This window comes from Triticum dicoccoides, chromosome 2B (assembly GCF_002162155.2).
Source record: "Triticum dicoccoides isolate Atlit2015 ecotype Zavitan chromosome 2B, WEW_v2.0, whole genome shotgun sequence".
NCBI classification, from domain to species: Eukaryota; Viridiplantae; Streptophyta; class Magnoliopsida; order Poales; family Poaceae; genus Triticum; species Triticum dicoccoides.
Window position 1 is genome coordinate 696,475,759 of NC_041383.1, and position 14,768 is coordinate 696,490,526.

The window sequence follows — 14,768 nt, forward strand, 5'->3', positions numbered from 1 at the left end:
TCCAGGGGGTGGCGGCGATTCGGGAAGGAAGAGAAGGCGCAACGGCGTCGGCTGGGAGGAAGTGGAGGCGTGGTGACCCCGGCCGGGAGGAAGAGGAGGCGCGGGGAGGGAGGCGGCGCTGCAACGCGGGAGGGGGCGGGCTGGCGGCGCAGGGGGGTGGGGGTTTGCCCGACGGCGCGGTAATGGAGGTGGAGGTCGTGCGGGAGTGGGAGGTGGTGCTCGACCACAGGATAAGGTGGGAGGGGGAGGACTTTTTTTCTGACCCACGCTGTTCGGTCGGGTGTTTAGCATGGTTAGTCTGTAGCTACGGGATGGGCGGAGGTGTTAGCAGAATAAGCACGGGTGTTATCAATAAGCACGGGTGCCCAGCCCCCCTCCGTCGCCCTGATTCCTCTACCTCTCCCCTCGTCTGCCGCCGCCACCACTCACCACCGTCCTCCCCCACAGCCGTCGTCACCATTGGCACCCTCCTCCACAGCTGATGCCCCACCCCCTTCTTTTATCTCCTCATCTTCTCCCCACCAATGGCGACCTCCTCCCCTCCCACTCGCCCCAGATCGAGGAGCTGGTCCGGATCGGATGCAGGCTCAAATCTCACACGCCCACATCGCTGCTTTAGCTTGAGGACGCCATGGACAAGGGCTCTATCCCGCTCTCGCTCCGCCGTCGATCCGTCCTTCTCGTCGCCCACGCCCTATAGTATGGGCGGCGGTGGTCGCTGCGGTTGTGGGTGTCTCCGCTCTCGCGGTAGGCCATGGCCCTCCTCATCACCCGCATAATCTGCCTCTGCTGTTGCTTTCGTCAGGTGTGAAGTGAGTCTCAATTTCTATTTCTGCTGATTAGTAATTATTTTCTGTTGGTGGATATTCACAGAAATTTAGGGAGTATCTGTCATCAAAAGATTTTAGCAATCTACGCTCCAAAGCTTATTTCAGGGTCAAGTGAAGGTGGGGCGTGGTTTATTTGAGGTCATGCCTGTGTTTACAGTCGAAGATTCCAACACACATAGGCATCTGTGTGAGATTGTATGGGTCATTATTTTGGGGTGAAGAATATTGATAGGGTGTAGTTCATTTGCAAAACAGTGACCCTGAACTTGTTTCTGTATACAAATTTGCCATATTATAGATGGATTCTTCATAGAATTGTTTAGATTGTTTACTGAAAATTGCAAGAAGGAACTTGAGACAATTAATAAGGCAATATCCATTTGAACCACCAAAGGTAAAATATTTCTTGATTGGTTATTCCAGTTATGTTACAATATTTGATTTTCATAGCTCAGGATGTCGATTCACATTGTCTTAATTCCTGTATGCTGGTTTCTTTCTACCTCTTGACAGGGAGATCCAAGAAGGAGCTAATTGTCCCCATGGCGTCGCATCGTCGTGAGGAGGACAAAAGTGAGCACGGTACCTTCGACAAGTCAATCCCATTTCCCCCCTTCTATGCGACGCAGATAGGTCACACTGATTCAACAAGTATGTGCTATTTGTTGTGCACAAATTAAACATTTATGCAATTAGGATGTGGATCTTTGAGATATTCAGCTTTGTATGTTGATTGGGGATTAGTTGTTAGTGAAAGAGACAGAGAAATAGAGGGATTTTTTTTCAAAAAAAGTTTAGATATTGAGTTGTACGCCTACTTTAGAATGTAATCTTGGTGTTCAAACTGCACTATACCATTACTAAAAAGATTTGGAATTTATATTGTATGTGATTGGTTTGTAGGGCTGTAGGCTGGTGACATACATACTGGTTAAGGGTAGATATATGTGATTTGTGTGCCGTGTCGAATCTAGGTAACACAATGCTCCAAACTCAGATCAAAGGAAAAAGCTGATCAATAGGTTTCAGCCATGGTTAGCCTCTCTTGCAATTTTGTGACGTGAGGTTTTTTTTTTGAAAGATCCAGCGTTGCTGGCTTTTCATTGATTAAGCAGGGAGCATGCGGGAAAAAGTTCATGATCAAGTGATCATGGTGGGGGTTACAGAGTTGGCGCCACTAGTGGGAACGCCATTTGACCAAAAAGATGGCACAAAAATCAGCCTGGGTCACCGAGTGGTGTTTCCAGGCATTTGGCCCCGGCAAGCCTCCACGAATCCATGTCTTGCCTTATTGCTGCAAGGATTTCACCACTCTGTCATTGGCGATCTCTGAAAGTTCTTGCATTTCTCTCCAGCCATATATGCCAGGCCACCAGCATCAATGTGGACTGCACCCTTTTCCTATTTGCCGTTCCGGCTGCGCGCATGGCACACCTGAACCGTTGCTTTGACGATCCTGAAGGCCCGTTTGGTGCGGCTAAGAGAATGGCGCAACCCGGGAGGGAGGCAACCTTTCGCCAAACTTCCTGAGACAGCGGGCACTCCCAGAGCAGATGAACTGGTGATTCAAGGCTTCGCATGCACAGCCGACAGAAATAGCCATTTACCCAGCCCCTCCTTTGCAATCTGTCAATGGATGCAGATTAGCTTGGTGGCCTGCATCTATATTTCTTTGTAGTTTTTTTCATGTTGTTTGGCTAATAGTTCTGCTCTGTATCATCTCCAAACAAGGGTTAGTTAGCTATCTTTAGATCTTTTTTGGTACACAAACACTGCATGTATTTGTAAGTATAGCAGGATTTAAATCTGTTTTGTATTTACATGGCAGAACTACCACTTAAATTAGTGCCTTTTATTTCTTCATCAAAAAAGGTTGCTCTTTCAGTTTCCTCCAAGTCCAAGTTCAGTTTGAACTATCCAAACAGGGATTTACTGATTGTATATTCTTTGCCCACTTGCTATTTTTTTTGCTCATGCCGTCATTGTGATTAGAAAAAGTAGGATCATAACGTTTTTATATGGTTGGTCACTCTTTAGACTACGGTGTTGAAGACACAGCTTTACCTCTTCAACCATCTGTGAACTATATTGTGCCAGAATTGGTCCGTAGTGGTGATTCTAAATTAGGCTTTACCTGTGACATATTTAGTTTTGGATGCTTGGCTTACCACTTAGTTTCTCATAGACCACTTCTGGATTGCCATAATAATATGAAAATGGTATCTCTTTTAATCTGGCACATGCTTTGTCAAAATATAATGTATTTAATCTGGACTTCGCTCTACCTTTGACATATGCTATGGCTGCATATGTAGAAAATATACTGACATGTCCCCCTCTAATTGCAGTATATGAATTCATTGACATATTTAACAAGTGAAGCCTTTTCTAATATTCCTACTCATCTGGTGGTTGATTTGCAAAATATGCTATCAGTTGATTTGGAAGCACCTCCATCCTTTGCGACAACTGATATCTATATTCTTGATACTTATCTATTACTGTATCAGCAACATGAATAAATCAGTTTTGCTTTGGTCTCTTGGACTGAATGAGGTTTGGTTAACTCATTTTGGTTTCGTCTGTGCTTCTGTACAGGAGAATTTTCGTTGGGGGTGTAGCCTGGGAGACAACCGAAGGTAGGTACGAGTAATTCTTGTAGGTTATTTTGATAATGATGGGGGCGATTTTAGATTTGTGGCGAACGATGTGGGTGGGCCAGTTTAGAATGCAGCAACAGTTCTAAAATGACGAACTGTGCTTCTTCGTATTTCAAGTTGTATCGCTTTAATTTCACGCAAAAAAATTTTGTGTCGCTTTAATAATTTCATGGTCCTTTTAATAGATTTCACTTAAATGCGCATTGTTATGTTTTTCTCATGATTTAATATTCTGTACATGAAACATATCGTAAAAGCTCACCAAGTTTGTCATCCCATGTTCAGTCGCTATGAGCCTATGAAGATTACTCTTGGCCACCAGAGCGTTGGCCTTCTTATAATAAGATGATGAGCCAATTGTCAAGCTGCTAGCTATTTGTGCAGCTACATTCCGTTAGAGAACAGTCACTAATTGGGAATAAAAAATGCACAGCCTTGAGTAAGAGAGGATAATTGGTTAGCATTTCTTCACCTTTGAGGTTCGTCGTGGCAGTCATCAAGTCCTGACCAGGGCCACATTGCAGAAACATCAAACCATGTTGATGTTTATTTTATTGATGATAAATGTCAGGTATAATCTTGTATCTCTTTTTCAATTGCATGTGTGTGTGTCTTTATGTTTTGTATTTCAAATAAAGCATACATCTTTCCCTTTCGTGAGTCTCAAATGAGCTGATACTGGTATTCTCCAATTATGTACCTATTGGCTACTCCCTCCGTTCCAAAATAATTATCTTTCTAGCCATCTCAAATGGAGTACAACATACGAATGTATGTAGACATGTTTTAGAGTGTAGATTCACTCATTTTGCTCCGTATGTAGTCACTTGTTGAAATCTCTAGAAAGACAATTATTTAGGAACGGAGGGAGTATATATTTCCCTACCATATTGCTTTTCCTCCTCAAATGCCGAATTGAATATTTATGTTTGTTAGAAGCTTATGTACTATCAGACCGGAGACGTTAAGTACAAAATCACTGATGTGCCTCCCCTGACCATGGTGTGTCCACGAGGGGCTAGGAATTTATGTTCTAATGGGATCTATTTGATCTGTAGCCAGACGACATGCTAGCATGCCTACGCAGGTTGTCACTGAGCCCTCTTAATTTGGACAAGCTTCTTCAAACGATTGTAGACTACTTTAACTCTTGACTACATTGTTTTATCGTTTTTGAAGCATATATAATAGTTTCCATCTTAGCTATTGGCACTGCAAGGTATCCCAATATACAATGTTTTGTCTGCGAGAAACATTGATGATATTTTCAATTGAAGTAACAGTAGCATAACATGCTTCTAATCAGACATCATTTGACATCTTACCTATCCTCTTATTGGTTTATTTTTTATCCCTTATTCTATAATACTGGTTTGGGTTATTTGAGGAATTAAACATTGGAAACACAATTTAGTTAATATTGGGTTCATTTCTTTGGGGAGCTAAGCCATGTATTTGCTATTTCAGTAACAGGGTTAGTTTGTGTAAAATAGATAAATGTCTGCTAGCTTCTTAGGCATTGAATAAAAAACAATTAATCCCTTGCTAAATATACTAGGGTAATGTCCTGGTCCAACCTTTGCTTGGGTTGTAAAGAAGCGAGTAGCCATTCTACTTTTGTCTAAGCTGAGCATATGCTTTGATGTATTTCTTCGGTGAACAACACCAGATTTTCTTATGAGTTGGCCTATTTATATTGTGATATATTTACATAACGCATTCTCCAAGTAAATCACAAAGTATGCATCTATACTGGAAATGAAGCCCTCAAACCTGACATGCATCAAATACTTAGGTCAATCGGTGCTTGTTTTTTGTTACCCCCAATGTGTTTTGCATGCTGGCATGCTTGACAATCTGGTTTGACTAATTATCCTCTCGGTCATGGTGTGTATGATTGTAGGTGCTTCATGGTTTATGGATTAATGGCTCTGGAAATAACAAACATGTTGAATGAATTTGGATCCATAAATATGACTGATCAACAAAAGTCACAAAGAAAGTAGTTTGACATTTATCATCTTATCGATCCATGCCATGTATGTTATGAACATGTTTTTAAAAAGTAGTCTTGGTGTAAAGTGCAAATTGGTTTCCATCTAATGGCAGCTCTCCCCCCTTTTCCATCTCTCTGTTTTGTAGATGGCAGAGCAACTTATCATACATACACACTCAAATTTATTTTGTTGAGAGTTTGTTCATTTTCTTCTTATTGATCCATCAAAGAATGACTATAGTGAATATTTTATATGCACTATATTTTCTATTGTATATAGTTATACTGGTCCTTTTTCTCATTTTGTTCTGTTGTAATCTTATAATTTGTATTTGCAATCTGTAGTACTTGTCCGTTTCGCCGAGGTGCATCTCCATCCACCCGGGCATGGATTACCTGCCCATGAAGTTTGGAAGTGGGAGCTACAAATCGTCTTTGTCGCCCCGAACATAGCCTTTGAGTGTGTTGCCCACTAGAAGAAACTGCATCTATATAGCTTGTGTAGCAAGTTTCTTCATTCAGATGCTTTTCTATCATGTACTCTATAATCCAACTGCCTTGCCTGATTTTTGAACCAGCTACCATATATGTAAATGCATCATCTAACAAGGTCTACTGCTGCGTGCTACTCCCCAAAATTTAATATACTATCACCTCTAATGGATTTCAGCTAGATTTATGTATCTATAATTGTGTCCCCAGTTCCATCTCCATGTGTCACACCGATGACCAAAAAAGCCAACGCAAAGTGCGCTTCCTACTTGGCACCACAGAATTACATACCCAATTCTTAGACAAGATTGTGCCGCAGAGGAGGGCTCTCAGGAGGCCCGCAGTCGCGGGCCCCAACCACTAGTATATCTCTACTCATAATGGACGACTTGTGAATAGTCTGCACGGTTTTTTTTCGCTGTTTTTTTTCGTCATTCTCCCATCTCCGTTTTATTTTCGTCATCCTTCCACCACTTTCGTCCGGGTTTTTTTCGTCCTGGAAAAACCTACGAAAAAAACCAGGACTCGCACGCACGAGCGAGACTGCCCTCGAGCGAAATCAAAGGAACGAGGCCCCCTCGACTCCTTTCTCGATCTGTTCCTAGGGTGTGAACGCCGCCGCCGCCGATCCCATCTTCCCCGGCGACATGCCTCGCCGGCGGCCTCCTCTCCCCCATCCACGCTGGCGACCACCCTCTACCCCGCCCTCTTCGTCAACCCGTCTCTCCAGTAGCTCGGGCGAAACCCTAGCCCACCCGCCACGGCGACCTAGCAGGCAGGCGGGAGGAGCCCTGCCCGGCCATGGCGACACCGTCGGCGGCCTCCTCCTCCCCCTCACCTTCTCTCCCTCTCCCAAGGGAGGGAAGGGAATGGAAGGGATCCGGCGGCAAGGGGAGGCAGCGCCTAGATCCGCAGCCGCACCGGCGTGCCGCCGTCCCTCGAGGTCGTCCATGGAGGTCCGACCCTCCCTTCAGCCATGGACTCAGACGCCCGAAACCCTAGCTACCCGTGGAGGTCCGACGCCTCAACCTCCAAGGAAAGGACGCGCGCCGGCTGCAGGCCATCTCCGGCGACCTCCGACCATGGTGCGCGCGCCTCCTTCCCTTGTCTTGTCGGTTTCTTCATGCCCCTCCTTGTGATTCCTTTCCTTTCCTTTCCTTTATTTTCTGTGCAGGTTGCTCGGATCTGGACCAGCTGCTGCTCCTACTGCTTCAGGTGGACGAGGACGAGCCCTCCCTCATGGTTGCTGCGGCTGCCTACTCCCTTGGTCACCACGCCCCTCCCGTGCCTGGGGTCTCCTTTCTCTCCCGCAGCGGCCACAGTAGGCGCGTGTGGCTAGAAGGGTTGAGGGAGCGAGGTCGGTGCCCCCAGGGCGGACGCGGCCGGAGGTCGACGATGAGCAAGGGTAAGTGTTAGTGGCGGCCTGAGTCTACCCCGCATCTTTATCGCCGAACTCATCTTAGGTCTGTTGCTGGGGCTAAACGGCACGGTGGCGGCAGGTGGCTGCTGTGGCAGAACCAGCCATCTTCCCGATCCAGGCTGCCCAGGCAGGTTCCAGCCGGGCATCCGCTGGCCACGCGCATAAATGTATCAGGAATGAGCCGGCCGTTCTACAGTTGTAAGTTTGTTTCTGCTACCTCATACTGTCACTTAAGTTGTGCAGTTTTCAGAATTAGTTGAATAGCTCATGTAATTGATGGGTGCATGTGTAGTCTCGATTGATGCATGCGTGGTGTTTGATAATCTTTACATCTTTCTGAATTTAGAGTGAAGTATACATTCGAGTTCTTATGAGAAAGTGTAGTTTGTTCAGAGCTACCAGACACCAGTGAGAAGTATGCATTCAGGTTCCGGTGGAGAAAATCACATGGCAAACTGATATGTGTGCACATTGGTTCTACAACTGATATGTGTGCTCGTATGATTAAGATAAATGCCCTGTGCTGTGGCAATGAAGAAAAGAAAAAGAGAGTTGCCAGAACTAGGACATGACACGATTGGAATCTGTCAGTTCCGAACTGAATATTTTGTGCACATTGCAGCAGAGAAATTGGGGTAGTTTACAGTTTTATGATCTGTATAGTGAGCTCTAAGGGTAACAAGACCTTATTTTCTTTATGGAATTTGGTGTCTCATCTCAAATAGGTGTGCCTCTACGATGTGTACTTCTGGAATATTATAACTCGAAGTGAATTCTCATTTCACTTCTTGCTTATTTAGTGGAATATAATCGGACGAAGAGCGGAGGAAAGTGGACCATGAACAATGGCGTGGCTCCGTAATGTGGGACACCTCGCCATTGAGGCGAGCGGCGGCTGCATATCCCACACCACACTTACCATCCGCACGAGGGGCCATGGCCAAGCGATGAATTTTGCTCTGCACCTGGCTGGGAGCTTCTGCCTTGGCCTGCTCTTGACCAGCGGGTATGTCACTTGTACTGCTTGTACTCCACTTCCCGTTCAGCGTTGAACAACTCATGTACGTTTGGGTGCAGACATTGAGATGTGCAGGCTTGGGACGGGCACGAGGACAAAGATCATTGTGCTGCCATTTTGCATATTAGGGGAAGATTCGGGTCAATGAGATGTGCTTGGTTCAACCCATGGCCTTGCTTTGGTGGTTGTTGACATGATTTACTCATGGAATTTGTATAATTCATATTGACCTGAATATGTATAATTCATATATATATATATATATATATATATATATATATATATATATATATATATATATATATACACTCTAGCATATTTAATCATGGAATACAGGAATATGTACTAATTGATTGGGACTTTCCTCTACTTCACAAGATGTGAACATTGTTCGAGGTTGCCAAACCAGATGAAAGAACAGGGAAAGACATCGAGCTCACTGCCAAAGATTGTTATTCTGCGAAGATATATCTCATCTCTAATTATAGTATTTCCTAGTGTCATGCTGATTATATAGTTCGTCTTTGGCCTTGCACCGTGGTTGTGGTAATATTTGTTGTTTTTTTCCTACCTGTACAGTTTAGGTCAGGTTTGATCATCTCCCCAGTACCCCATGCCTGGCTCCCTTAATGTTCATATTCCACATTTCCTTTTTCACTAACCAGTCTCTCCAGTCTGACCTATGCGTTTGTGTTAATGTGTCAACAAACTTACTTTATTTGAAAACTAGACATTGCATTTCAAAATTCGTTACAGTATAAAGAACAAGAAATCCATCATTGCAAAGATGACAAATATATAACAAAAGCATGCACTGAACTATTCTGATTGTTTTTTTTCCAGAATAACAAACTCATGAGTTGGTTCAAGTAGATATGCGACTATATCATCGACATCGATATAACAATATATATTCATTGGTCCATTTCCAAACAACCAGAATATATACTTATGTGAAGCAGAGAGGGCACCATGGCGAAGGTGAGGTGGGCATCATCCAGTTTTAAAGGGGAGGGCTCCAGCAAAAAATGTACCGCTACAGCGAGAAACCGAGCTAGAAAGGGAGCGTCCAGCAGAAAAATGGCAGGGTGCGTCGGGGGGTGGCATTTTGCAGAATGGTCTGGGGAGGTTCGCAACATTGTCTACTCATCTGATGGGAAAATCTCTATCTGTTGCGTATCGTGTGACTATGGAACTGATGCAGAGGTGCCCTTCTTTGCTTGGGAGTTATATGTGGTTCAGTTTGAATCCGGTTTGGCTCTCACCGATCTTGCCTACTCAGTTTTTGAGTTTATAACCAGTTTGTAGGTCCTACTATTTGATCAGTGGATGTGACTGATGGGGGCATGGAGATGATGGAGAGGCATCGTGCTGTGGTGGCGGTGATGAAGGTAACCTCGTCGATGGCGGCGGCGACGGGTGGCTGTTGACGAAAGCGATTCGGGGATGGGGGATGTGAGTGGCAAGGGATGGAGGCGTAGAACTGCAGCCGGGGAGACGGAGTGGCGGCAAGATTGGACGAGCTCGCCTGCAGTGCGTGGGCAAGATTTCCTTTCCGGGTCAAACGAGGGCTTCCTTCTGTGTGTATGTGTTTGTGTGTGTGTGCGCGCACACATGCGTGAGTTCATACTGATATTCCACTAAGTACAGCGCATGCTTTACTGAAATTCTAGACAAAAGTTCACATCCGGTTGGTACAGGTAAGAAGCTCATTTCTAATTTATTAGGTGGCATAAATAGACCATAAAATTATCTTCATTTATAGTGCTAAAGATATGCCAATACATTTTCTTACGTTTAGGGTCCTAAACCTGATGAATGAATTCTATATACAAGACTTACAATTGTCCTTCTATAAATTAAGACTGCATTTGCTAATCTTTGTTGTATTGCTATTGATGAGTCGATAATTGTCAACCTTGACAGTCACAAAACTCAACATAGTTTTATCTCTTAGTGTGAGCAAATAAGATTTTTTAAGAGCTTTCCTTTGGAATATTTTTCTACTACAGAAGTTGATGCTCGATATTTTTATCCATTCCTGATATCATTTCTTGATCTACTACATCATTAACAAGAGCTTGGGATTGCTTCAGGGATTCTACGGATGTTCTCCCATAACCTCTTGAAGTGATGCAATGCGACGATCTTCAACCATGAAAATGAAACTACCAGCGTGGACGGAAACTGCCAGCATGGACGGCCTACTCCTATGATCTCACAGGTACCAAAATGCAGCTCGTAAATCTCTTTTTAAGAATTGGGTCTTGATGTCCTTACATTTAGCTACTCCTGTATAGCTTTTAGGTTTAAGATTTTTTTCTCTTTGTAGATTTTGTTTTTTGATTTGCTCAGCTTGTAATCAACTCTATATTTGATGGTTTAGAAATCAGTTTAGGTGCCTTGAAGTGAATTAGGTTTAACTCTGCAATTAACCGTCAATAATATACTGTTCTGATTGTGCTTAATAATATAGCTTGTTGGGTCAAGGAGCATGTGGTGAGGGAGAAAGAGAAAGGGAGAATGGAAGCCAAGTGATAGACAAAGAAAACGGAGGATAGGAGACCGACAATAACTTGTGTTCTCTTACTAACGCTTTATTTATTGAAGAAACGTACCAATGCACGGGTATTTGTCGCTGTATGACGAAAACCAGATGCCATCATGCTTAACACATATTACTGAATTAAAAGAATAATTTGATCATTGTGTCTATATTTTATTGTTCTGTTTCAACTAGCGTTTGGTTTCAGCCCGTAGCAATGCACGAGCATCGTCCATCCAGGCGGCACTCCCTCTAGCGTTGCCCACCTAGGCGGCGCTCGATGGCTGGATCGCACGCAACGGTGCTTGCAGGTTCCCCGACGCAGTGTGCAAGGGCGGGCGCCTGTAGGTTCCCTGATGCAATGCTTGCTCGTGCCGCCCCTCTAACGCTAGGCACGGCGGCGCTCCACCCATGTGTTTTGGCGCCATGCAGAGGACGGGGCAGGGGTGGATGCCCTGGCCGGCCTCGGTGGCTACACCAACACCTCTTTGTTTAAAATGGAGTAGCACCCACAAATTTTGTGTCCGTTTGGGTCAATGCGTTAGAGTTGGCCTAAAATAGTGCATGTGACCAAGGGAGGAATTTAGGGTGGCATGGGTGAGACGCTTGGCTAATGGAGCTGCTCATCTGCTAGCGAACCATGGTTGTGCAAATAAGTTATGTAAAACTTGGGTTAGGTACCTGCCGGATTGTATGCGTCATTTTTTGGACTCCGGTTGTGCTGAGATGAATGAATAAAACATGAACTCATTCCGACTAAAAAATCAATTTTTTTAGTTGTTAGTAACATTGTTATGTTTGATACTAAGATGTCAGTTAGCTGATTGTCCAAAAAGAAGATGTGTTAGCTGAGATGGCATTGTTCTGCGAGTAGCATCTTAATTTTAGTTGTTTATCAAAAGCCCGTGGCAACGCACGGGCGTTCTACTAGGATTAAAATTTCATAACTTACCACCATTTCCTAAAAGTAGACCTGGGCAGCATTAGCCAACCACATGGGAGAATGTTTCAAACAAATAATTAAACTGACAGTAGCTACCGAATTGGGATTAGTAGCACGCTGAGGATAAACACTTTATATGTTGCAACCCCTACTTTTATTTAGTTATTCCACGCTTTAGTTCTTGCAATGAGGGATCCATGTTCTGTTTTAGAAAGAATGCAAAAATCTGGGCCACTGTGATGCTTCATCATTTTGTCATGTTGTTTTGCTGCAAGGAAATATATACATCAATTTGGCTTGCATTTTAACGTGCTTGCTCCTGTTTTTGATGTATTTTTATTCTGTTAATTTGTAGGTTCTTGCTTACACTGGGAATGATGAGACTAACAAGTTTTTCCTTGGAGGTGAGATGTCACTTGACAACACGAAGGTAACTGTCTGGAAATTCGGGACCAGTTAGAACTAAAATCATATGAGTTTATCAGTCTAGCTAATAGTTCATTTTATGCTAATGGTTTAGCATGGCTGAGTCATATGTGTTTACTTCACTAATTAATAAGAATTATTTTCTCTTGCCAGCTTCAGCAGCGTCTTGCCTGCATCATATATTTTGTATTATGTTTTTGTGGGCATGCTGGTTCTGAACTTTGGCATCGATGGATAGAATTTCGTCCAAACTATAATGTTGTTGTTCAAGTGTAGTATAATTCGTTTTGATGTCTCTGTTGTGTGTGCGCGTGCAGGTGCCAAAGGCATCTGATAAAACTCAGGTGAAGGCGAAGGAGGTTTGGCTCTCAGACATGCGTAACACTCGATGATAACGACGTGCAGACTGTAAGTTATGTTTCTCCCTATTTGATTCAAGCTTGAAATATTCATAGATGCTACACTTCATTCAGTAAATGAACAAAAAAGGTGGCACTGATCTTTTAGTCAGTTTTCTGTCAATGACCATAACTTCTGGGGTAACAAGAGTAGCACATTTTGCCAACATTTTCAGGTTTGTATGAATAAGGACGAAGTAGTATTTCATGGGTTATCCCTGATTTCCCCTCTTAGGTGAATATCTAAGCTAAAGATAGTTGGTTGTGTAATTTAGATATCACCTTAGCAACCGCCAACCGTACATCTGCTGCTGTTGTTGATTTATTATTATTACTGGTTTCTCATACATAGACAACAACAATTCTAGAATATCATCATCCAATTCTGAGCATATAGGTTTTAGTACTGTCTCTACTTGGGTGCTGGTTGCCTAATACCATCTACCAAAATGTAGTTAGTAGTTACCTGTGTGACATAATTGCCTTGTTGATGCCGACTGATATGTCATAATTTGTAGTAGAATGTCCAGTAAACACATAGACATGTATAAGGTGGCATATGTATTTCTTACCTATTTTCTTTATTTTATCATTATAAGGAAAGTATGGATCCCAAGTTCAAAGCCATATCCAATTAGTTTGTCTCTCAAAAAAAAGATACAACAAATGCTAAAGGATGATTTACCCATGGAGGCATGGACCGAGATTGCTTTAATTTGGTCGTACGGAAGATTATGTTTGATGACATCCAAATGGCACAAAAAACAAAACAATTGATAGAGAAACATTATCTGGACATGAAATTTTGGGTATGTTTTTAATTCATTATATACTTTTTCTATATTCTAATTTTTAATCACCTTTCTAACCAATTATTTCATATACTGATTTTTAATTGCTTTGGCTGGAGACTTGCTTGCTGGTGGCTGGTGCCCTGCAGGGACCAGGTGGTGCGGTCGGCCGCGGTGCCGCCGCCACCGTCGTTGCAGCAGCTAGGCCGGGAGTAGCCGAGCAGGGGAGAAGCTTAATTGTTTTCTATATTCTGCTCCTCCCACCGACCAGTTGAGGGTTGGAGTCATCGGCCAGCGCCGTCAGGCGTCAGCTAAGTTAAAGAATTGAGAATTGGACGACTGGCCGGTTCGTACGGGTGGGCTGCTCTTAGTGCTCTGCCGATTTGGCCTTCAGATTGTTGCCTGCTTAACTGCTTGTGGGATGTATAAGAACAAAAAACAGTGCAAAAAATTACAAATGAAATTTAACATTTCAAAAAAATGTTCATCACCATAAAAATGATAACTTTTTAAAAATATTCTCGAATTTTTATTTAAAATACACCTCAAAATAAAAAATATTTGTGCTTTCTGAACAACCAAAAAAATACTTTCATCTGATGAAATGAAAGTGCGTAGCTGAAATAGGTATGCCGAACATTGTTAGGTTACGACCAAATTTCATGGTCCAAAAAAAATCATAGTTAAAAAAGGCGCGCCTAGGCTCTAGGTGTTGGCAAATACTCAGTGTAATCTTATTTTTGACGTTTGCAAAAGTAGGACTAAAAAGTGTTGAATAATGGCACATGGAGCAGGTTTTAATTTTTTGCCCCGAGATCTCCACTCGTCTCCTTTCATTCGTTTTTTCTTTCCTTTTCTTGGTCGTTGGGGTCAAAGGGTATGCAAAACTTAATTAGGCACTGTAGAGTTGGTTGTGCGATAGATCCAAAACTTAATTAGACACTGTAGGGTTGGCTGTGCGATAGGGGAAATGACTTTGATGCTTAGCTCGGACGTTTGCTTAGTATGCTTAGAGTTGGCTGTTTGCTTAGTATGCTTAGGGATTGATGTGGTTCATGTCTGGTATGTACCGCCCTGTTTTGGTGTTAGGTTGATTTTCCATCAGACATGTCGAGCTGTTATCGCTGGTTTATGATGCATTGGCTTGCTGTAGGCTGGGTGCACAAGATTTTGTAGACCAAAACATGTCAAAAGTTAATTCGGACGGGTCTTCTGCAAATAATTTTCATCTTCAAACATGCCTTGAGTA

At 43.2% G+C, this 14,768-nt stretch overlaps 2 long non-coding RNA genes across 31 annotated transcripts; both read left to right on the forward strand.

Annotated features, from left to right (window-relative positions):
- Positions 1-242: 242 nt before the first annotated feature.
- LOC119365682 lies at positions 243-8,661 on the forward strand. Of its 26 annotated transcripts, none has more exons than XR_005175710.1 (7): positions 257-1,224; positions 1,344-1,403; positions 3,429-3,469; positions 3,776-7,063; positions 7,153-7,596; positions 8,199-8,404; positions 8,476-8,661. It is a non-coding gene; the product is annotated as an uncharacterized LOC119365682 (long non-coding RNA). The 26 variants fall into 26 exon arrangements; XR_005175712.1 differs by having other exon boundaries at positions 257-805; XR_005175704.1 differs by having other exon boundaries at positions 255-1,224; positions 3,429-7,063.
- Positions 8,662-9,009: 348 nt separating this feature from the next.
- On the forward strand, positions 9,010-14,055 carry LOC119365684. 5 transcript variants are annotated; one of them, XR_005175716.1, is made up of 8 exons: positions 9,010-9,622; positions 9,718-10,116; positions 10,513-10,640; positions 12,260-12,334; positions 12,648-12,738; positions 12,905-12,963; positions 13,328-13,537; positions 13,639-14,055. It is a non-coding gene; the product is annotated as an uncharacterized LOC119365684 (long non-coding RNA). The 5 variants fall into 5 exon arrangements; XR_005175718.1 differs by lacking the exon at positions 12,905-12,963 and having other exon boundaries at positions 10,513-10,657; XR_005175715.1 differs by lacking the exon at positions 12,905-12,963.
- The last annotated feature ends 713 nt before the right edge of the window (positions 14,056-14,768 follow it).